Source organism: Tamandua tetradactyla, chromosome 1 (genome assembly GCF_023851605.1).
Source record: "Tamandua tetradactyla isolate mTamTet1 chromosome 1, mTamTet1.pri, whole genome shotgun sequence".
In the NCBI taxonomy this organism is placed as follows: domain Eukaryota; kingdom Metazoa; phylum Chordata; class Mammalia; order Pilosa; family Myrmecophagidae; genus Tamandua; species Tamandua tetradactyla.
Genome location: NC_135327.1, coordinates 101372679 through 101395717, shown reverse-complemented (window position 1 = coordinate 101395717; position 23039 = coordinate 101372679).

Sequence of the window (23039 nt, the reverse complement as noted above, 5' to 3'; positions counted from 1 at the left end):
TCATTTCCGAGCACAGTCTCCACACCAGCAGCAGCAACGTCCGCCGGAAACATGTGAGAGGTGCAAATTCCTGGGTCCTCCACAGCTACTGAACCAGAATCTCTGGGGTTGGGGTTTTGCCAAGTTCCTCCTCCCGGGATCCGGAGGCACATCCACTCGGAGAGCCGCTGGGAGGAGGTGAGGACACTGATGAGGAAGGTGCGGAACTCTGAGATAAAGAATGGGGACATTTGGACAGACACAGATGACGCTAAGAATTCTGAACCTCCCAATTTTCCTTAAATCTGCTTTCTCCTTAGAAGCAGACCCTCATCCGTCCAGGGAAATAAATGACCCTTGCATAAAAGCTTTCAGTGAAGTCCAGGGAAGCAGTTGCTCATAAAGAGACGCCAATTCTTCTCAGAATCCATCCTACCACCAGGATATGCCTCCAGGACTATAACAAGAGTTAGATCCCGACGTAGCACAGGCAAAAACGCAACGTGCTCTCCTTGATCTGTGCTGGCAGGAGTCGAGAATGCACGCTAAGGATGATGGACAGACGATGAAATATAAGTGCTGGGTGTGCCAGATCATGGGAGACAACTTTTAAATCTTTCGGGATTTTGCAACCTACTTTCTATCCGCAGCCATTATTAAAACTTAAATTAAATAAATCTAATATGTATATACTACAACTAGTATATTAAAAATAAATACTCAAAGCTCATTGCTTCTATTTATCTTTGCTACATTTTCCTGTTATCTATGCTCTTAAGGTTATTTACCTCTATTGTGCAGTGTAAATACTACATAATGCATCTATTCCCAATTCTGTATTCAGTAATATCATACCTGTAGCTTGAAATGAGCCATGCTGAGAGTATTTACAACTTGGAAACTGGCAAATGCTATAAATCAGGGTTTGTTCGGTTTATTTTCCTTAGAAGGATGATTGTTAAACATTTACAAGCATACCACTACTATCAAGCTTGATAAGGCTAAATTTATGATCATGCATTGCTTATCTGAAATTCAGGATCTAACATATGGGCTCTAGAACTTGGGAATGACGTTAAATTCAAGCCTGGACTCAGTGGTAGCTGTATTTGTTTCCTATTGCTGCTGTAACATATTACTATAAACTCAGTGCCATAAAGCTACATATATTATCTTACAACTCCAAAGACCAGAAGTCCAAAATTCATCTCAGGAGGCTAAAATCAAGGTGGTGCAGGTGTGTTCCATTCGGGAGGCTCCGGGAGAGAATCTGTTTAATTACCTCTCCAGTTTCTGGGGGCTGCCTGCATTCCTCAGCTTGAGGCCCCTTCCTCCACGGCCACGACTAGAAGTGGACAGCTGCGTCTTTTTCATGATGTGCTTTCTCTGGTTCTGAGTCTTCTAGATTCTTCTTCTCCATTGAAGGACTCTTGTGATCCAGGCCCACCTGGATAATCCAGAATACTCTCCTTGTTTTAAGGTTAGCTAATCAGCAAACTTCATCCCATCTGCTACTATTCTACCTACCAGAGTAACCTACAGACAGAGTGAATTGCCAGAACATCCCTGCAAAGGCTCAGAAAAATAGGGACATCTGAATGAATCTATTCAGCACCCCACCCCACCCAGCCACTCCCCACCCAACCACACCCTACCCAGCCACTCCCCACCCAACCACACCCCACCCAGCCACTCCCCACCCAACCACACCCCACCCAGCCACTCCCCACCCAACCACACCCCACCCAGCCACTCCCCACCCAACCACACCCTACCCAGCCATACCCCACTGGTAGATCCTGAAGTACTCTCCACACACAAACACATTGAAAAATGTATTGGGGACGGGTACACACATATCTGAAAAACTCTGTGGTGCTGTCCTCTGTAGGCAGATGATTTTGAGCTCCAACACGAATGTGATGGAGCTCAGGTGGCATCAATTAGCCAGTGACAATGGAACATAATTACTACAACAAGCCACAAGGTCAGACTTTTACTCCCATGAAACAGATGGATAGTCTACTAAAATGCTTCTGACATACAAAGGTAGGAAGAGTGTATATTTATGGATGGAAACCTAAATCAAAACATGATAAGGGGATGTATGGCCTCTTCTACAATTCACAGACCTGGAGCCATAGAATGAAGACCCTGCAAAGCAACATAAGATTTTTCTCCCAAAGCATTCCCAGAGGGAACTGTGGCCCTTTACCTTAGTAATTGTAGCTGGAGAAGGGGAAATATTCAAACCTCCTAGGAGTTATTAGATACCGGCTCTGAATTTGAATTTACAGGAATCCCCACAGTCCACCAGGGACCACTTTGCAGAATGGGAGAAAGTGACAGTATCCTGGCCTGAGTCCCTCTCACAGTGGGTCCAGCATGGACACTGAGTGTGGCTACTTCCTCAATCTCAGAGGATATAAAAGGAAGAGAGAAACTTAGCAAACTGGCAGAATTCTCTCATGGGTTCCCTGACCACGGAGTATGGGCTATTGTGGCTGGAAGGACTGAATAGAGACCCCTGGAACTAACCTCCTGCCAAGGTGTTAAATCTCAAGTAACACCCCATCCTCGGGAAACTGCCCAAGTTAGTGCCACCCCCAAAGACTTGAAAGCTGCAGCCCCGTTGAATCCTCCTGCTTGGCTGGTACAAATCGTAGATGGGTCATGGAGAATAACTATAGATCTTCACTAATCAACCAGTTACTGTTGGGTTTTTAATATCATTTTTATTAATTTCACCCTGAGTGTGCACAAATGTTATGAATCAGAGACAGGTTATTATTTTTTTTCTCTTAAATCTTTTTATTCTTTTTTTTTAACTTTTTAATTTTATTTTTTAGAGGCCGGTTGTTATTCTCTACATAATAACTCTGTCAGCTCCCCTTGCACTAGTTCATATGTCACTGAAGCAATGATGGCCCAAAAACTGGAAGCACTTCAAATACCCATTATTTTGAGGACTGGGGTAAGTTGAAAATTATAAGCCCAACTTTAGTTAAAATTATAATTTGAAACCAGGGATCACAAGTTTCAATGGTACTAATGGACATTTGGAATGAAGAAGTTGTTGATACAAACGCTTTTAATAGGTGAAGCTTCTGGTTAGCCATTTTGTGTTGTCTAAAAGATAAGAAGAAAAGTTAGAAAATACTTAGCAAGTAATTAAATTTAGAGAATATTTACCAACTGATTACCGTAACATTGAGAAGTCTATACTTATTTCTGAATCTTATATGAATGAAGCTGTGTTTCTGTCAAAGTCAGTTTACTGAGAAAGAGCAACAAGTTTTCCTGTAACATTTAGAGGTTTGTATTCATAGTTATCTTTCAAGGACCATTGACCTGTAACCTTGAAACTGCGTATGTTTGTTATTGTAAACTACACATAAATATTTGTATTTCTTCACCTGTAATACGTTTGCATAAGAGATTCAACGTGCCCATCAACCTTGTGACACTTAACCACTCACTATGGCTTACTTCATGGGTCTTGTAATAATAAATTGGCATGAAAACTATTTCCAAGTTTCTCTTGGAGATGGGAATATATCTTTATTTTGGCTTTTTCCTTTCATAGATTTATGCAAGTAAAGTGATCCTTAAATGGCATCAATACCAGATTTACCATTTAAAGCACATTTAAAATCTCTTCTCTTTTATAATTAGTTAAATAAAGTATGGCACACCAAAACAATAGAGCAAAGACAAGAGCTAGCTTGCTTCCTATCCCTCCTTTCCTCACCCTGCTTTTCCCCCTCCCTCAACCAGTGGTTTTCAAACCTGAGCTCAGAGGGCTTGTAAAAACATTCCCAACAAGCCCCAGCCCAGTTTCCTGATTCCACGGTCTGGAGTAGGGCCCCGAATGTGCATTTCTAACAAGTTCTGTGATGATACTGGAGTAGCCGAACAGGGGACCACACTTGAAGAACCACTGCACCAAAGACGCAAAATAGCTTTATATATATATATACACTTTGCAGTGGGTTCCAGTGAGAGGATTTCTGCTGTGACCAAGGAAAAGCTCTAGCCACTAGGTGGCAGTAACATACAAACTATTTATTGGGGGGTGACTGACAGGTTTGCAGTGGGGAGGGGGTTGGGACTTTAGGAAGAAGCCACCAGAGGGAAAACAGGGCTAGGGGAAAATCCCCCAATTCTGGGAAGACGAGAAGGAAGAGGAATGGGGGAGTCTATGTCCAGGTGTGACAGCCAGGGTGAGAAGCTTCCAGGCCAGAGAGCTCGGAGGGGCAGAAGCAACACGGGGCCATCTGTGTGCAGGTTCTTACCAAATCAGCGGGGGAAAGCTGGCTGTAGTTTCAAGGGATGTGTAAAGCAGGTTTACTCCAAGCTATGAAAAGTTGCTTATTTGGGGCTATTTAAACACACAAGACACCCCTCCCCACACACACACATCCATTCACTAACAATGGATGTGTTAAGAGTTTTAGTTTGGTGCTGGTGGGTTTTTCTAATGACCCCAGCAGCTGTGAAGATGTGACTACACAGGGACACTACACAGAGGCCAGCTTTGGCTCATTTATATAAATCACAACACTGATGTAGAAAAATTCCCAAGACACAGTAACTTAAAAAGAGCAAACGAAAGACTGATAGGCATGTCTCATTTGCTTATGAATCCAAATAGATGTATACCTGCTCAGAAAGTGGCTGAAATGGAACAGGAAGTTGACAACATTCTCTTCTGGGCAGTGGGCAGGGATGAGAGAGGGAGAGGCTTTTTTGTGCCCACTTTATACTGCTTCAATTGACAACATGCATGGGTTGTTTTGATTATTAAACTAACAGCAATAATAAAAGTAGTAGTAAAGACGTCGCGTCTGTCACTAGCTGAAATGAGCTATCCATCTGGGGCCAAGCAGGGCATTCAGGGCTCAAATGGTCTTAATGAACAAGTGCTTTGCCCAGGTGGTGCAATGGGAGGTGGTGCTGGCCCTCCTGGGAAACGTGCTGGCTGTAGCAGGTTTTTTTCTCATCCAGCCATAGCGAGAGGTTCCCTGAGAAAGAGTATACTTGGAGGGGAGCAGAAACTTGCCAGACTAGTGCTGGATCTGCCTCGCTGGTCCCGGTGGGGTCGAAGTCCACTCGCCCTGCGGGCAAAGATCTGCAAATCCGCCTAGGAGAGGGGGCAGAATAGCAGCCCAACCCTTCTCTGTGCAAGGGAGGGAAAAGAAACCACTGCTGCCCTCGGAGTCGGGAAAAGAAAAGGGCGGTGCTGCAGGGGTAGGGGGTGGGGCAGAGGCTAGTATGCGGGGCGGTAGCGGGCGGTGGGGGTGGAGGGGCGGCACACAGGGCCTGAGCGCAGGAGGACGGCCCCAGCTGACTTTCAGACCCTGAGCCTCGGGCTGGAGCGAGGAGGAAGCTGCGCGATGCGCACTGGTACCTGGCACCTGAGGGTAGGTGCCACGACTAGCAAAGGAGCTAGGTGGGAGGCAGGAGGAGGGAGAATGCCACCCCCCACGGCCGAGAAAACGCGGCCCGAGTGCAAACCCAGCAGAGACGCCCCCGCCCGGTCTAAGGTGTGCACCTGTCTCTTAGCAGGCGAAACCGATGCTGCGGCCCCAAGGAAGTAGCAGCCACACAGGTGGCTGCGACCTTCAGAGTGGAGGCCGGCCCCAGCAACGTCCCATAACAGGAGCTGGCCAGAGAAGGGCGCAGCTGCTAAACTGAATTACAAAATGAGATGGGGGCCGGGACGCTTTGGCTTGGAGCCCTACACGCAGCAGGAGACTGGGGTTCCAGCCACATGGTTGGTAGGAATTCAAGCCCGGGACTGTCCAGGAATTTTGGTTTACTGGTTTGATTTTGACCAGTTATTTTGCCTGCTGTCACCTCCCCCACGCCCTTGATTTTTTGTTTATGACATTATTTATATACAATAATGTTCACACATTTTAAGTGTACAGTTTGATAAATTTTGGTAGGTGATTAGAATTTTTAACCACCAAAACAAGCTATGAAACAGTTCCATTATTCTGTTTCCTTGTACCCCTTTGTACTTCATTGTCTCCCTGTACCACCAGTCAGCCTGGGACAACCCTCCATCCGCTTTCTGTTACTACACTTTTTCCTATTCCAGAATGTCATATAACTGTAATCATACAGTCACTTAACATAATGCTTGGAAATTCACCCATGTTGCAGTCTTCATATTTTGTTTCTTTTCATTATTGGCTAGCAGTCCATGGTAAGGAGGGCTACCACAATTTGTTTATCCATTCAACAGTTGATGGACATTTGGATGGTTTCCAGTTTGGGGGTTTTATGAGTAAAGCTGCTATGAGCAATTTTGTGTATATTTTTGTGAAAGTATGTTTTTAATCTGTCTTTGGTAAATACCTGAATTAGTAGTATGTATGGTAAAACGTTTGTTTAACTTTATGAGCTACTGAGACAATTTTCAAAAAGGGCTTGCCCATTTAACCTGCTCACCAGTGATCTCTGTGGGTTCCGGTTTCTCCACATCCTCGCCATCACTTGTTATTGTCAGTTGCTGAAGCAGTGACACAGAGCTTGGATTCTGGCCTCCTCTGATTCTTGCAGGCTGCAAACTGCAAGAACTGACAGGTCTGGAGCCAGTGCAGGGAGATGGAGGGTCTGGTAGTCACAGAATAAATGTCTGACTTGACTTACTAACAAAGAGGGTCCAGGTGCTGATGAGGTATGCGTTGGGCTGGGTAACTCCGTAGACTCAGAGAATTATCAGAGAACCCATGACTCAGGCTTCAAAAGGAAATGTACCAGGGTGACCAGAACATGGCCATGTCCAGATGGCAATATGATACTCTGTTTCTGTGCATATGGGTGGCATGCAGATGGGTTCTGCTAGGGCTAAAATATGCTATTTCACCCACCACAGCTACCACCGCCACTAGGGCACATGGATGCAGCAAGGCAAACTTAGGCAAGGGTGCCCTGAACCCTGCAGTGGCTCCCCTTTCACACAGCCAAAGTCCCAACCACACCCCCAGACTCCATGGGAAGCAGCCCTCTCCTCTCTGGCCTGTCTCCTACCTCTCCCCTCAGGCTCACTGCCCTCCAGCCCCTCTGGCCACTCCTTCAACAACCAGGCCCTTCCCCACCTCAGAGTCTGTGCCCTTCCCAGATACCTGCCAGCTCCCTCCCTGTCCTCCTTCAAGGCCTTCTCAGTGAGGCCAGCTCCGATAGAAATGCAAGAAATTCTATTTCTTCCATCCCCATCATCCAGCTCTATTTTCCCTATAGCATTCATCACCTTTTAAATAGTATAAAATTCACTTATTCTGTTTATTGTCTGTTCCTCTCCCACACTAGAATGTAAGCTGCATGAGAGCAGAGGTTTATTTCTGTTTTTCACTTTGATGTATCACTAGTGCTGAGAGTACCACCTGGCATAAACTACATAATCCACTTATTATGTTGAATAGCTGAGTTTTGAGCATACGTCTCCCCAAGCCCCACCCCAGACCTACAGATTATAAATTGCAGGGAAAGGAATGCAGAGGCTGCATTGTTAATAAGCTCCCACAGTGATTCTTGGGTTTACCAAAGTCTGAGAGCCGCTGTGGGTGTAAATAGTAATGAAGTTGCACAGCCTCTGCCATGAATCTGAAAGCTGCAGGGAAGAGAGAGAGAATTGGAGCCCAGTGTGTCGTCTCCTGAGAATATATGCTCACTACCCCCAGTCATGGACCTTAGGTTCCCCCTGACTCAGCAGTGTTACAGACGACCTCAGCCCGCCTGGGTAAGCTCCCAGCGGATGGGCCCCTGCCCTGGGTTCTGCATTCCCAGGGAGGTAGGCTGTCAAGCTGCAGGGAAAACAGGTGAGTTGACAACCTTGTTTAGACAGGGGGGTGGGAGTTAAAGTCAGCTGCAGCCACGGCTAGGGTGAAGCCTTGTCGTACTGCCAAGGCAGAGGTAGAAGAAAAGGGGTAGTCAAGATGGGAGAATGATGGGCCGTAACCTAAACTCTGATTTTCTAACCTCAGATCCAGGGCTCCTGAAAGGGGGTAGAGGTGGGACAATTATACACTGAGGCAGATGCAGAGCAAAGCTCTGTTTCCTTTGGTTCAGGAATTAGCCATAATGGTTAGTTGTTTTATGATCATTTACTATGTGCTCAACACTTCATACTCATTACAGTATTTCTTTTTTGTTATTGTTGTTGTTAATTTTTTAAACATTTCTTATTGTTAAATATAACAAATATGCAAAGAAAAGGGAAAAAAGCAATGATTTTCAAAGTCCACTACAATAAGTAGATACAGAACAGATTTCAGAGTTTGTTATGGGTTACCATTCCACTATTTCGTATTTTTCCTTCTAGCTGCACCAGAACACTGGAGGCTAGAAGAATTTTTTTCCTTTTGTGTAAAATAACATATATACTAAAAAGCAATAAATTTCAAAGCACAGTGCAACAATTAGTTGTAGAACAGATTTCAGAGTTTGGTGTAGGTTACAATTCACAATTTCGGGTTTTTACTTCTAGCTGCTCTAAGATACTGGAGACTATAAGAAGTATCAGTATAATGATTCAGCAATCATTCTCATTTGTTAAAGCCTACCTTCTCTGTTTAACTCCACCATCACCTTTGATCTTTCTCCCACTCTTTAGGAGTATTTCTATGCCCATTCTAAATTTTTCATGTTGGAAGGGGCTGGCAGTAATATGGGTTAGGGAGATGGAACTAGTTGATGTTCTGGAGAGGTTGGCCCTGATGCATTTCAGGATTTACTGGTCTAGGGATCCATCTGGCGGTTGTAAGTTTCTGGAAAGTTACCCTAGTGCATGGAACCTTTGCAGAATTTTATTTAATGCCCTGGGTGTTCTTTAGGATTGGCTGGAATGGTCCTGGTTGGGGTTTGGCAAGTTATGATGGTAGCGATGTCTAACTGAAGCTTGCATAAGAATGACCTCCAGAGTAGCCTCTCGACTCTGAACTCTTTCAGTCACTGATATCTTACTTGTTCCTCATTACAGTATTTTTTGTTAATCCTCATAGCAGTCCTATGACAAGTTCTCTTATTGTTATAAGAAGCATAGAGAGGTTAAATAACTTGGCCAAGGTTAAACATCTAGGGAATGTTACAATGAGGATTCAAAATAGGCAATTTGAGACAAAACCCTAATGCTCTCAACCACCATGGTACCACATGGCTTCCTCTAAATAGACTGGGTCTTGTCCAAAAACCAGGGGTTACTGATCCCATATGTTTTCCTGGATCATTACTATAAGAGCCGTGATTCTTCCCAGGGTTTGGGACAAGGTCACCTAACTGAGCTAGAGACTACGTGACTTGTCCATCTCCATGAATGAGCCCGTAATCCTCAGTGTGGAACGTCCTAGCACAAGGCCTTGCCCTCTAACTTTTTAAGGAATTAACTACAGGAAAAGAACTCTTTATTCAATTTGCTATTTTCTTGAGTTTGCTCTAGGAGAATGTTTGAGATGAATCACCTGAAAATTGTTAGAATACAGGTTCCTGGGACCAGCATGAGATCTACTGATAAAGCCTCTGGGGATATAACGTGGGTATCTGCATTTTTAACTGTCTGCCAAGGCTGTTCTTGTATATGCTAAAGTATGAGGACTATGGATCGAAGAGCATATAAATGAATTAGAGTCTTGCTTTGTGTTTGACCCTCTGCCTCTCCGTTTATCTCATGGAAGTAGTAATATTTTCCTAACCCCCAAAAAACCTTGTGAGATGATTAAATAAGGTGATGTGCAAGGAAATAATCTGTGAAGCCCAAAGCTATATTTCTCAATCTGAGATGTGTAGGTACATGCAGCGAATCTTCAGAGATGGTTGTTGTCAGGGATTAGAATTTCTAAGTGGAGTCCCATCTGGGCATCTAATTTTAACATGGCCTTATATAGCTTTCCTGCCCACCTAAGTTTGAGAACCACTGATCCAGGGTTTTCTTCTTTTTTTTTCATGCCGTCTACTATGAAAAGTCATACCCCTGGACATGGGCACTGGGATCATTTGCCCAGCTGGGCACCACAAATAGCCATCCAATTGGGCATAATGAACAGTGGATCTGCTGGGTGCCAGGGCACTGTGATCACCTGTTCCTCCCAGTGCTGCAGTCAGCTCCGCCATCCCACACATGGGAATGGTCATCTCGCTGCCACATGCTGGGAGCAGTCCCCTCCCCGCTGCTCCCACTGTGCACACTGTCTTGCCAGCTGGCCACTGCAGTTGGGGAGGGGCTGGCCTGAGGGGAGGAGGAGCCTCAATAGCACCACCTGCTGGGAAGAAGCAGTAAGTACAGCTTGGAAAATTCCCTGTCTGCTTCGTTTTTAAAAAATATGTTCTTTCTATATTTGTATTAGTAGTGTTTTTATTTTTATATATTTTTACATTTTTATTTTATATTTAAAATTTTTTCTCTCTCTTCTGTGGGCACAGTCAGAGTTTATTCCCAATATATGTTGGGATGTCTCTTTCTGACTTCAGGGCATGCTACTGCTGAGGTGTATTTTTGTTTTAATGTATTTTTTATTTTATCCCTTTAAAAAATTTTTTTGGGAGGTGTGCATAGTCTGGGAGTCAAGCCTAGGTCTCCCATGTTATAAGTGGATATTCTGTCACTAAACTGCCCATGCATCCCTCCCTGGCTTTTAATAGACCCTCAAGTAGTATTGTACCCCCTTCATGAGATCTGGGCCTTGGTTTGGTGGGGAATTACCAACAAACCAGTGCAAAAGGGAACCTTCGATGCAAAGCCAATTAAATGCAAAACTTTAGACAAGTGAAGGAAGCTAACTTGCAAAATAATCCTATTAAGGTAGTCAAATGCCCTGAACACAACAGAAAATCACAAAGCATGTGAAGATCCAGGCAGAAATACCCAGCCAAGTGACCAAATCAAAACACCAGAGGATACACAGAATATGGAAAAACTACTCAAGGATATTTATGAAGAAATAGAGGATATCAAGAAGACACTAGAAGAACATAAAAAAAGAATTCTAAATGTTCTAAATATTAAATAGAAAAATGGCAGATCTCACAGAGATAAAAGATAGAGTAGATCAAATTAGAAATGTATTAGAGACACATGATAGCAGATTCAAAGAAGCAGAAGGAAAAATAAATAAGTTAGAAGAGAGAACAATTGAACTAGCATGCACAAAGGAACAAATGGCAAGATGGGAAAAGTGAAATGGGATCTTAGGGAAATGATGGACAACAAAAGGTATTCAAATTAAAAACCATTGGTGTCCTAGAAAGAGAAGAGAAGAGTAAAGGGCTGGGAAGGTTATTTGAAGATATAATCATGGAAAACTCCCCAACCCTTATAAAAGACGTAAATATGCAAATCAAAGAGGCCCAACAAACTCAAAATAGATTAAATCCAAATGGGCCTACTCCAAGGCACATACTAAACAGACTGTCAAATGTCAAAGAGAAGCAGAAAGTCCTGAAAGCAGCACAAGAAAAACCATCTGCTACATAGAAGGGAAAACACATAAGACTGAGTTCAGACTACTCAACAGGCACCATGGAGGTGAGAAGGCAGTGATATGATATATATAAGATCCTGAACAAGAAGGGCTTCCGGCCAAGAACTTTTTAGCCAGCCAAGCTGTCCTTCAGCATTGAGGGAAAGATGAAAATCTTCAAGACCAACAAAGCCTGAGAGAATTAATCAGCAAGAGACCTGTTCTATAAGAAATACTAAAAGGAGCCCTATTAGCTGAAAAAAAAAAAAGAAAGAAAGAAAGGCAGGAGAGAGGAATGGAGGAGAGCACAAGAATTGAAGTGGACCAGTAGAGTAATTTAAAGTGTATAAATAGAAAGAGGAAAAAAATATATAGATCTGATAAATAAAAACTAAAGGATAAGATGGTAGACTCAAGAACTGTTTTTACAGTGATGAATTTGAACAATAACAGATTAAACTCATCAATTAAAAGATGCAGAGTGGCAGAATGGATTTTAAAATATCATCTATATGCTGTTTACTGGGAAATTACTGACAAACCAAGTGCAAAAGGGAATGCATCTTAGACCCAAGAACATGAATGGATTGAAAGTGAAAGGATGGAAAAAGATATTCTATGTAAGCTGTAATCAAAAGAAAGCAGGAGTAGCTATCCTAATATCAGATCAAATAGACTTTAAATGTAAAAACATCATAAGATACAAAGAAGGACACGACATATTAATAAAAGGGGCAACTCAGCAAAAGGAAATAACAGTCATACATGTTTATGCTCCCAATCAAGAAGCTGCAAAGTACATGAGTCAAGCATTGGCAAAACTGAAGGAAGCGATAAGACATTTCAATAATGATAGTGGGAAACTTCAATACACCACTCTCCTCTACAGATAGAACAACCAGACAGAGGATCAACAGGGAAATAGAGAGCCTAAACAATGTGATAAACTATTTAAACCTATTAGATATGTATAGATCATTTCACACCAAAACACCAGGATGTATATTCTTTAGTGCACATGGAATGTTCTCCAGGATAGATCATATGCTGGGTTTTTATAAAGACTCATAAAATGAGTCTTTATAAATATAATAAGACTGAAACTATCCAAAGCACTTTCTATAACCACAATGGAATGAAGCTGGAAAGTAATAATCAACAAAGAACCAGAGCTTTCACATATACAGAGAGATTAAACAACACTCTCTTAAATAATCAGTGGGTCAAAGAAGAAATTGCTAGAGAAATTGGTAAATATCTGGATATGACTGATAATAGCATATCAGAACTGACAGGATGAGGCAGAGGCAGTGCTGAGAGGGAAATTTGTTGTCCTAAATACCTATATAAAAAAATAAGAATGATCAAAACTCTAGGACTTAACTGCGCACCAAAAGAAATTAGAGAAAGAACAACAAACCTCAAGGCAAATAAAATAAGAGAAATAACAAAAATCAAAGCAGAAATAAATGAACTGAAAAACAAAAAGAAAGAAAGAAAGAATCAACAAAACCAAAAGTTGGTCCTTTTAGAAAATCAATAAAATGGATGGACCTCAAGCTAGACTGACAAAGAAAAAAAGGAGAAAGGATGCAGATAAACAAAATCAGAAATGAGCGTGGGATCGTTACTATGGATCCTGAGGAAATTAAAAAACATAACAGAATACTATGAACAACTATAGGCCAACAAACTAGACAACTTAGATGAAATACACAAATACCTAGAAGCACACACTACCTATACTGATTTGAGAAGAAATAGAAGATCTCAACAAACCAATTACAAATAAAGAGATTCAATCAGTCATCAAAAATCTTCCCCAAAAGAAAAGCCCAGGACCAGATGGCTTCACAAGGGCATGTTAACATTGCAAAAAGAATTAGCACCAATCTTGCTCATACTCCTCAAAAAAATCCAGGAAAAAGGAATGCTACTAATGGATTTTATGAAGCTAACATCACTCTAACATTAAAACTGGATAAAGGTGCTACAAGAAAGGAGAACTACAGACCAATCTTCCTAATGACGTAGATGCAAAAATTCTCGACCAAATATAGCAAATCAAATGCAACAACACTTTAAAACTATTGTACATCATGACCAAGTAGGGCTTATACCAGGAATGCAAGGGTGGTTTAACACAAGAAAGTCAATAAACATAATTCAGCACATTAACACATTGAAAGGGAAAATTCGCATGATCATATCGACTGATCTTGAAAAAGCATTTGACAAAATTCAGCATTCTTTCCTGATAAAAACAATTTTAAATGTAGGAATAGAAGGAAACATCCTCAATATCATAAGAGGCATATATGAAAAACCTGTAACCAGCATTGTACTCCCCCTTAATATTGGGAACAAGACAAGGATGCCCTCTGTCACCACTATAATTCAACATTGTATTAGAAGTTCTAGCTACAGCAATCAAGCTGAAAAAAGATATAAAAAGTATCCAAATCAGAAAGGAAGAAATAAAACTTTCATTATTTGCAGATGACCTGATACTAGGAAAATTCTGTGAAATCTATGACAAAGCTTCTTGAGCTAATAAACAAACTCAGCAAAGTGATGGGATGCAAGATTAACACGTAAAAATCAGTAATGTTTCTATATACAGGTAGTGACCTACTAGGGAGACAAATAAGGAAAAAATGCCATTCAAAATTGCGACCAAAAGAAAGAGGTATCTAGGATTAAGCCTAACCAGGGATGTCAAGGGCTTGTACACAGAAAATATTGCTAAAATAAAAATGACCTAAATAGCTGGAAAGACATTCCATGCTCATTGATAGAAAGGTTGAACGTCACTGAAATGTCAATTCTACCCAACTTGAGCTACAGATTAATGCAATACCAATTAAAATCCCAAAAACCTACTTTGAAGACTTGGAAAAGTTTGTTGTCAATTTATTTCAAAGGGAAAGAGACCCCAAATAGCTAAAGATATCCTAAAAAAGAAGAGTGAAGTGGGAGAACTAACACTTCCAGATTTTAAAGCTTACTATAAAGCTACAGTGGTCAAAACAGCATGGTACTGGCACAAAGGTAGAAGTATTGACCAATAGAATCAAATTGAGAGTGGGGAGATGGACCACCAAATCTATGGACAATTTAACTTTGATAAGTCCCCCAAATCCACTGAACTGGGAAAAAAAATTAGTCTTTTCAATAACTGGGCATGGGAAAACTGGATACCAATAGCCAAAAGAATGAAAGAGGATCCTTACCTTACACCCTATACAAAAGCTAATTCAAAATAGATTAAAGACCTAAATGTGAGAAGCAATACCATAAGACTTATAGAAGAAAATGTAGGTAAACATCTTCAAGATCTAGTAATAGGATCTAAAGCTTCATAAACTTTACATCTAAGCATGAGCCACAAAAGAAAAATAGATAAATGGGAGCTCCTTAAGATCAAGGGCATCTGTGCCTGAAAGGACTTTATCAGAAAGGTGAGGAGGCAGCCAATTTAATGGGAGAAAATATTTGGAAATCACATATTGGACAAAGGCTTGATATCCTGTGTACATAAAGAACTTCTACAACTCAATAACAAAAGAACAAACAACCCAATTGAAAATGAGGAGAGGATATGAATACACACTTTTTCAAAGAGCAAATAAAATGGCTAAAAAAGCACATGAAGAGATGCTCATTTTCATTAGCTATAAGGAAATGTAACTCAAGATGACAGAGATATCACCTCAGACCTATAAGAATGACTGAAATTAAACAAACAGAAAACTACAAATGTTGGAGAGCTTGTGGAGAAATTGGAATAGTTGGTAAGAATGTATAATGGTGTAGCCACTGTGGAAAACAATATGGCATTCCTCAGAAAACTAAGTATTGAGTTGCCCTATGATCTGGCAATACCAATACTCCCTATATACCCAAAAGAACTGAAAGCAGTGACATGAACAGACATTTTCACACTGATGTTCATAGCAGCACTATTCACAATTGCCAAAAGATGGAAACAATCCAAGTGCCCATCCACAGATGAGTAGATAAACAAAATGTGTACACCATGCAGTATTATGCAGCTTTAAAACAAAATGAGGTCCTGAAGCACATGACAATATGGGTGAAACTTGAGGACATAATGTTGAGTGAAATAAGTTAGACACAAAAAGACAAATACTGAGTGATTTCACTGTTGACTCTGATAAAGGTAATCTCAGAGGTTACACTGTAAAATATAGCAGACCTAGAAGTACAGAGAAGCTAGAGATAGTGAAAGGCTACCCAATGAAGGTGAACTTTAAATGCAAGGGAACAGATAGAGGTGATGGTAACTAATTAGTGGGGTTATAAGTGGCATTGCCATACTGCAGGTGAAAATGGCTGAAAGGTGATATACAGTACTGTGTATCCCACTAATTAAATCTACAGTTATAAAAAAGTTCTCGCATGAACTATTTCAAAGGTTTGATATTAGACAAAGAGCCAATAGTAGAGGGGTATAGAGGGTAGACTAAAATCGCATACTATGGCCAGTAGTTAACAGGAAGACATCAACAGAACCACAGACTACCAGGAGTAATTCATTGGGAAGGGGGGCAAGTAATAAGAGGTAGTTTTGATTTGATACTTGTTGAGGCTGTGTTTTTGACTCTGTCTCTAGGGATCAATGAAAATTGCCTAAAATTCAGAGTGCTGCTGATTGTACAACCAAGTGAGGGTACTGTAAGACGTGGTTTGTTTATTTCGGACATTATCCGTGATGCCCGTTAGATGAAGGGAGCTGAAGGGTACAATGACTGAGAAGCAGAATCATGAACTATGCTACATTCATATGACAGAACACGGTGTGGTTACAAAAAAGAAGGATGTTGAGCGGCACACAATGAACTGAATAAACCTTGGGGACATGTCTTGGGCAAAATAAGCCAGAAACAAACAAAAAATATGCTAAAGCCTCTTTCAGAAAATAATTATAATATGATAATTGGAGCCTAGATTATAAGCCTTAACAGCAGCCACACTTAGTCTGAAGCTGTAAGTGTATTTATAGGTTCTGAGACACTGAGCTATATGTGTATCACCTAATATTTCCCTGGAACTCTAAGTACCTTTGTCATACCTAAGACCCAGAAATGGAGTGCTGCAGCCCTAAAAGTTAGCACAGCACAGCTACATACAATAACAGTTAAAGTAACCAAAAAAAGAGATCAGGCCTAAAGTAGAGGTAAAGACGAAGCCAATCTGGCTGGGACTAAGGTAAAGCAGAATACAGGTAAAAGATCATGGTATATGTACTCTAGACCTTCACCTACTATTTCAGACCAAAGGCAGAGGTTATTGTGTCTAGAACCTAAATTTTCTGTGGCACACAATCTAAATCAACCTATCTGGATAGCTCATTTAAACAACCCAAACTCCTGGAGTCCACAATGAGAATAAAGGCTTGTAATCCTGTATAGCTTAATGTAATACCCAGATACATCTCAGAATATGGTGGGCTGATAATTAAACAATATTGATAGTGTCCCTTAAGGGTCCTGATTTAAACTTCAATACCATAGGACAGAAACTTTTTTTGGGGGGGAGGGAGGTGCATGATCTGGGAGTTGAACCCAGGTCTCCCGCATGGAAGGCCAGCATTCTACCACTGAACCACCCGTGCACCCTGGAAGCTTTTGATTAGATTATTTCCACGGAGATGTGCGGCTACCCAATTGTGGATGTGGCCTTTTGATTCCCAAATGTTATTTTTGCCTCTGTGTTTTCCAGCCTCCCTTGCATTTAGATTAGTACCATGTGAATAAACTTTGGCCAATGCAATGTGGGCAGATGTGCCAAGCCAGGGCCTTAAAAATATTCCATGGGGTCCTCTGCCAAAGTGATTTTGGAAGAGATATGTTCCATAAATCAGACTTACAAGATGGAAAGATGGAAATCTGATTCCACTATGTTTTAGGTTAATAGAAAAATATATCTTTAGTGTGTGAAGTAATTGAGATCTGGGGCTTGATTTGTTATTATAGCATGGCTTAGCCTATCCTGACTAATCCATTTAATCAATTCCCCCATTCTTACAATATCCATAGAAGTACAACTTGAATATGTTTCTAAGATCTCATTTTGATAGTGGCAATATCACTGTCATGAAAAACAAAGGTGAACCTCTAACTTCTCCAGATGAACTATATAATTCTCCTTACTTTCTTCACCCTCCTCTCATGTCCTAATATATTTTACAGTCAGAACTGCAGCATCCTTGCTGAGATGAAGAAAAATTGGAAATTATACTTGTGACACCTTGGTTCTAAATAACCAGCACTCATGGAAAACTGAAATCCACAAACAACCCCAGACCCCATGTGCTGGTTTGAAGCTGTTATGTACCTCAGAAAAGCCAGGTTTTAACTCTGATCCAATCTTGTAGGGGCAGTCATTTATTTTATTTTATTTTTTTGCTAAATAAATTTGTCTATCATGAGTTGTTTTTTTTGTTGTTGTTAATTTTTTTATTTAAGAAAACAAACAATACACTTAGAACCACCATCAATGGATATCTTAGTTAGCTTAACCATAGGCATATTTAAATAAAGTACCCATAGAAACTTTTAATCCTGATTAAAACTTCAATAACATAGAGCGGAAACTTTTGATTAGATTAGTTGTAGGTGTGATCTTTTGATTAGATGGAGATTTGACGCCACCTATTCAAGATGGGGTCTTGATTAGTTTACTGGAATCCTTTAAAAGAGGAAACACTTTGAAGAAACCTCAGAGCCAACGGAGAGAGCCTATGTAGATATTTGGAGATCGAGACAGAAATAGCCCAGGTGCTAAGCAAGGACTCAGAGCAATAGCCACAACCTAAAAAGAAAATCTCTGGTCCTGACAGATGCTAAGCTAAGAGATGAAACCCAGAATTTTTTCCCAGAGCAGCTAAGTATATGCCCACAGATGCTTAGAGAGGAAACCCGTGGCATCAGAAGCTGGAAGCAATGGAACTGGAAACAAGGGCCAGCAGATGCCAGCCATGTGCCTTCTCAGATCAGCCTTCCTTGAGCCAAGGTATCTTTCTCTGGATGCCTTAGTTAGGACTATTTATGGCCTTAGAACTGTAAACTTGTAACTCATTAAGTTCCCTTTTTAACAGCCATTCTATATCTGCTGTATTGCATTCTGGCAACTTAACAAACTAATCAGTATATTTTAGGCAATAGTTTCCTTACCCATCTGGACCAGTTTCCTTGTTCAAATGGCAGATACGTTGATGCATAAACATATTTCAGATTTCACACTCCTCCTATTCTCTTCCACAGGGTGTTGCAGGCCACAAGAGAAAAAGTTTTCAAGTTCTTTGGTCACAGTAACTAAAATATATGTTTTTACTTATTTTAGGATGCCAGGTAGGCATATGGAATCAAATTTGGTGGGGACAAACCCTGCTTTTAGTTATGATCTATAAACAGAATATGAGGAAGCCTCATAACGGGTAAAGACAAAGGACTGAAGGCTGGAATGGTAATAGTCTCACTTGAAGGCAGGGGAGGGTGACAAGCAAATGCCTTGCAACCCCTGGGCCGTGTTTCCATTTGTTGTGAGTCATTACTTTTAGGGAGCTGGAGCCTGAAAGTCAGAACGTGGTGAACTGGATGCTAGGAAATCAGAAAAAGCTGAATGTGGGCTTTCTGTGCTCATGAACAGAAAAGTAAAAGATATTTCCAGAAGCTTTGCTTTTGATTGCCTTATAGTGTTAACAATATATGGTTCATTGTCAGTGCCTTGGATTAGTTTTGAGAAGCTCCAGGGAAGTCTTTAGAACATATTTCCCACTTTCCTGTTGGCTTCTCTGGACTTGGTCTCCTCATCCATGTGTAAATCAAGGAGCTTCCTCCTGCGGTCTCTTGCTCTTGTGGACTCTGAGACTCTGGGTTCTCTGCCCTCCACAGGCTCAGGTGGCACCATGAGTCCATCGGTCTTGAGCAGGGAGTCTAAGACATTGCCAACCTTTGACCTAAAGTCAAGAAATGGTAGAACCAAACTGTCTCTTCCCATCTATGTTTCATGGTCCTTTCCCACCTCCCCAGTGGACCTCACTCTTCCTAGGGTTCTTTGGAGGCAAGGGAATAGTCCTGACAAGCTATGTCAACTGCACAGCTGGGTCCCCTCAGACACCTGGACAATGAAAGCTAAGGGGCCTTGAAAACCAGGGAATTCTCAAGATGGTATGAAATGAAGCAGGGAACAAGAAAACCTGGCATTCTAACTTGAAATGAGAAAAAGGACTTTCTGGCAGCATATCTTTCTCTAGATCCTGAACTGTCCTTCCCTTTCTCCTCCCAAAACAATTTAATGAGCATTCACCAGGAATTACTGTATCAGGCACAGTCCAGTGACTAGCCATTGTGCCAGCTCTCTATTTATTTTCTCTCGGCTCTAAATCTCCCTTGTCCTGCTGGTCTCTGTGAATATTTCTCCTATGCCAAATGGCATAGTGCTAAGCTTTGTCAGTGATAGTACAGTACTGAGGGTATCCTGGAGAAGGAAGGGGCTTCACCACCTGATCCTGGTGTGCTCTCTGTGACCAACTCCCATGGCACGTGTTGGCCAGCAGCATGAGGGCCGCCCAGCGGTGCCTGCCCCAGCATGTGCCAGCAGCCCACTTGTGGGCAGCTGCTAACTGAGTTCCCTGCTTGCAAGCCCTGGCCTGAGGCACTTTAGCAAACTTCTCCACCATTCAAGGGACACAACCACACCCTTTCCAACAGGGAGGCTCCCTTCCAAGTTTGTTCCTTCCTTGGGTGCTCTGCTTCAGCCCTAAAGATGGTGCCTGCTCCCTAAATCTGCTGTTTTACTATATTCTTGAGAATTCTCCTTACCCCTTAGTACTCAGTACATGGTTACTCATGATTCTTTATATTAAATTTTCCCTATTCAGACCACTAGATGGTTTCTATCTCCTGTCTGGTCCCTGACTGATACTCTCAAGTACTCACTACTTAGATTCTATAAACTCTTTTATCTTTCCATATGTTCTTTATCAGGTACTAGAACCTCCTAGCGATGATCTCTGCACAGGTTAGAACAACAGCATTCCTAGTGCTGAGGGGATCCAAAGAAGGGCATCCCCGTGCCTTGTGATTTCTGTGGAAAATTGTGCCCACTTGGGACGCTCAGAAGCAAAGACGGTCAGAAAAGATACACTGTATGGTTTCAATGTTTATGAATTTATTTAGACTAGCTTTGTGACCTATCTATCCTGGAGAATGAACCACGTGCAGTAGAGAGGAATGCGCATATTGGTGGTGGGTGAAGTGTTCTATATACATCTGTTAGGTCTGATTGGCTTAGAGTATCATTCAAGCCTTCTATTTCCTTACTGATCTTCTGACCAGATTTCTAGCCATTATTGAAAATGTCATGTGGAAGTCTCCTACTGTTAACTTAGACCCATCTTTATCTATCTTCAAATCTGTCAATATTTGCTTCATATATTTGAGGGCTCTACCAGTTAGGTGCATGTATAATTAAAATTGTTACATCTTCTTTCTAAATTGGCCCTATATCTCTTTATAATGACAATCTTTGTCCCTTATAACGTTTTTTGACTTAAAGTCTATTTTATCTGACATTAGTATAGCTATTATATATATATAATATATATACATATAGTAGAATTTATTTTTAGTTAATTGCACACAAGTGATCCCATCTTTTTTTGGAGTCTTCTCAGAAGAATTAACATGTTGATTATTTGGAAACACTGTACAGCTCCTCTGGGAAGAGCCTCATACTGAGTCATGCTTTCATTGGCATAAGACATGGCAAACTGGTGCCAGCCTCAGTTGGTCTTGACTATACTGAAGAAAAAGATTAGGTCAAATTATCAAAAGTTAGCTTGCTTTGAAAACTTACGCTCAGCCAAGGATAGGATGAGCCTAATCCCAGCTCTCTTTTGGTTACTAGTTGAATGGTATATTTTTCCATCCTTTCACTTCCTACCTATTTATGACTTTGAATTTAAGTTTAGTCTCTTGTAAGCAGCATATTGTTAGGAAGTGCTTTTTATCCGTTCTGCCATCCCTGCCTTTTGACTGGAGAGTTTAGTTCATTGACATTTGAAGTAACTACTGATAATGTAGGACTTTCTTCTGCCATTTTGCTGCTTATTCTTTATATAAATCTAATACATTTTTGTCCCTCAATTATTCATTAATGCCTGCTTTCATATTTATTTGACTTTTTGTATTGTGTCATATTGAGACTCTTCTCATTGCTTTTTGGTTTATTTTTCATATATTTTCTTTGCAGTTACCATGGGATTTAAAATTTAACAACCAAAATATATACCAATCATATTTGATTTGGCGCCAGCTTGAATTCATTAGTATACACATATGCTATTCCTATGCCCCTCTACTGTTTTTGTACTTATTACAAATTATACCTTCATACACTGTATGTCCCAAACTATAGATCTATTACTACTAAGTGGAATTACATATAAAAAAACACAGTACAATAGTACTGGCATTTATAATTACACACATGCTTACCTTTACTGGAAGCCTTTCTTTTATTTTTATGCTTCTATGAGCCACTGTCCAGTGTCCTCTCCTTTCAGTCTGAAAAACTCCCTCTAGCATTGTTTATATGGCAAGTCTCGTGGTGATGAACTCCTTCAGCTTTTGTTTATCTGTGAGTGTCTTCATCTCGCCCTCATTTTTGAAAGAAAGTCTCACCAGATATAAAATTCTTGGTTGACAACTGTTTTCTCTTTATACTTTAAGTATTTCATCCCATTGTCTTCTTGCCTCCATGGTTTCTTTTTTTAATATTTTTACTGATAAATCTTCACACACATACATTCCATACATGGTGTACAATCAGTGGTTCACAATATCATCACATAGTGGTATATTCATCACTATGATCATTTTTAAGGACAGCATCACTCCAGAAAAAGAAATAAAAACAAAGAAAAAAAACTCATACATATCATACCCTTCACCCCTACCTCTCCTTGACCACTGTGTTTCAGTCTACCCAGTTTATTTTACCCTTTGCCTCCCCTATTATTTATTTTTATCCATATGTTTTTTTTACTCATCTGTCCATACCCTGGATAAAAGGAGCATCAGACACAAGATTTAAATAATCCCACAGTCACATTGTAAAAGTTGTATCTTTATACAATCATCTTCAAGAGTAAAGGCTACTAGACACAGATAAACAGTTACAGATACTTCCCTCCAGACACTCCAGTACACCATAAACTAAAAAGGGGATATCTATAGAATGCATAAGAATAAGCTCCAGGATACCCTCTACACTCTGTTTGAAATCTCTCATCCACTGATACTTTATTTTGTCTCATTTCTCTCTTCTCCCTTTTGGTCAGAAAGGCTTTCTCAATCCCTTAATGCCAGGTCCTGGCTTATCCTGGGATTTCTGTCCCACATTGCCAGGGAGATAAACACCCCCTGGGAGTCATGTCCCATGTAACGAGGAGGGTAGGGAGTTCACCTGCCAAGTTAGCTTAGACAGAGAGGCCGTATCTGAGCAACAAAAGAGGTTCTCTGGGGTGACTCTTAGACCTAATTTGAAGTAGGCTTATCTACCCTTTGC